This window comes from Macadamia integrifolia, chromosome 4 (genome assembly GCF_013358625.1).
Source record: "Macadamia integrifolia cultivar HAES 741 chromosome 4, SCU_Mint_v3, whole genome shotgun sequence".
In the NCBI taxonomy this organism is placed as follows: domain Eukaryota; kingdom Viridiplantae; phylum Streptophyta; class Magnoliopsida; order Proteales; family Proteaceae; genus Macadamia; species Macadamia integrifolia.
Genome location: NC_056560.1, coordinates 32864678 through 32866718, shown reverse-complemented (window position 1 = coordinate 32866718; position 2041 = coordinate 32864678). Strand labels below are relative to the sequence as shown.

Here is a 2041-nt window from a genome sequence, read left to right as displayed (position 1 = left end):
CTTTGCCCCTCCTAGCCATAGAACTATCATTTTATTATTTTTATTTTAATTGTCTCTCTTTCCCTAAAGCCAAGTAGAGTAACCCTTGTAAGAGTGACTCTCTGGTCAAGTAGAGAAGCTCATATTATGATGCATCCCTCGGGCTAAGTAGAGAAACCTACTTGTTAGTCTCTCTCTAGCTTTATCCCCTTTCTTTTACTTTAATTTTATTTCAGCATTTTTTTTATTTTATTGCTTTTTAATTGCGTGGGGTGTTTATTTTTATCAAATTATTTATTTAATTTTAATTGCGTGGCTTGCGTGTTTAAATTATTAGATGACGAATGGTTAGGATGTTATTTTAGATATATATGTTTAGGACGATAATTAGAATTAGATCATAATCATTAATTGATTTACTTTTGCATTATTAAAAGAAGCAAAAAATAAAAAATAAAGTGGTTGCTCTCCCTGTGTTCGACCTGTAGCTACACTGATCCGTATGCTTGTAGTTATATTTTAAAATCTCAAACAAGTTTTTGAAGCCGTTGCCGGGGAGACAGTTCCATGTTAATTTTTGCTTTCTTTTGGTAAATCAGAGTGTTTTGTTTGCTTTGTTTTGTTTTTCCTTTTCTTTTATTGAATTCTTGAGAAGAATAACTTGCAATAATAGTTGTATCGGTGGAGGTCGTCATGCCTCACAGTATGATAAAGACAGGTTTCGCCCTGTAGCAGTACCTCAGGAATTGACCTAAGCAACCTTGGATCCCTGCGGGTAACCTCCCAAAAAGCAAAAAAAAAATCATAAAAAAAAAGTTTTGCTATCTATTCTTTTGTGCTTGTTTTACTCTAGTTGTGGGTAATTTTCTGTTGCATTAGTGTCAGGTGGGTACGTAATACTAAGAATCGGTTAGAAAGAAGAGATCCAACAAGTAGTGACTTCATACATTTGCTTTCTTTAAAACCTTTCAATATGGGAGACCAACATCAAAACCCTTTACCTAAATCTCTGAAAGATAGGTTCTACCCTGCTAGAACAGCCCAACCTTCCTGTATAGTTCTACCACAAGCCCAGGGCAATAATTTTGAACTCAAATCTCAATACATCACTATGTTGCCCCACTTCCATGGGTTGACCTCTGAGGAAGCGTACCTATTTATAAGAAAATTTGAAGAGGTATGTGTTCTAATTAAGATTCAATAGTTTTCTGATGATGCTGTTAAGCTTAGGTTTATCACTTTTGCATTAAAAGACTAAGCTAAGAAGTGATTGTATGGGTTACCCACAAATTCCATAACCTCATGGGAGCAGTTCACAGTTGTATTCCTTACGAAGTTTTTCCTAACTCACAAGACCAATAAGCTTAGAAGTGATATCCTTCAGTTTAGGCAAAAGCCTAGTGAGTCATTTTCCAAACTTATGGAGAGATTCAAGGATCTACTCCAAGAATGCCCTCACCATAGCTTAGACTTATGACATTTATATAAAATAATTTATGAGGGTATTGATTACCCAACTAAACAAATGATAGAGTCTATGTGCCTTAAGGGATTCACATCCTTTAGAGATGAAGGAAAGGTATGTGAATTCTTACTTAACTTAGCTGACAAAACCCATGAGTGGAAATCAACCCAAGAGAGTGAAAGAACCATTAGAGGAAAAGGATATTTTATGAATAGGATAGTAGCCAAGGAAGCCTATTTGGATAGCCTAATCAAGGGGAATGGGGCTATTATTCCTAGAGAGCCATCATCAGTCAATTTGGTTAAGATTTGTGCTTGGTGCCAGTCCCCTGGACATGTCATAGAAGAATAACCCAACACCTCTGGGGTACTTTTAATGATAGTGTTAATGCCTTATACTAAAATAATCCATATAGTAACACCTACAACCCAGGATGGAGAAATCACCCAAATTTCTCTTGGAATCAGGGCAACCAAGCAGGGCCTTTCAATTTTCATAATCATGGTCCACTTGGACCCCAAAGGCCTCCCTTTGCACAACAATCTTTTTCCCAAAATACTTTTCCTAGGTCAAATGTAGGACCTCAGGCTAGTTTTC

General features: G+C 36.3%; 1 non-coding gene across 1 annotated transcript; it reads right to left on the bottom strand.

Annotated features, from left to right (window-relative positions):
- Window positions 1-1339: 1339 nt before the first annotated feature.
- On the bottom strand, window positions 1340-1446 carry LOC122077695. Its single transcript, XR_006139933.1, has one exon. It is a non-coding gene; the product is annotated as a small nucleolar RNA R71 (small nucleolar RNA).
- Window positions 1447-2041: the final 595 nt, after the last annotated feature.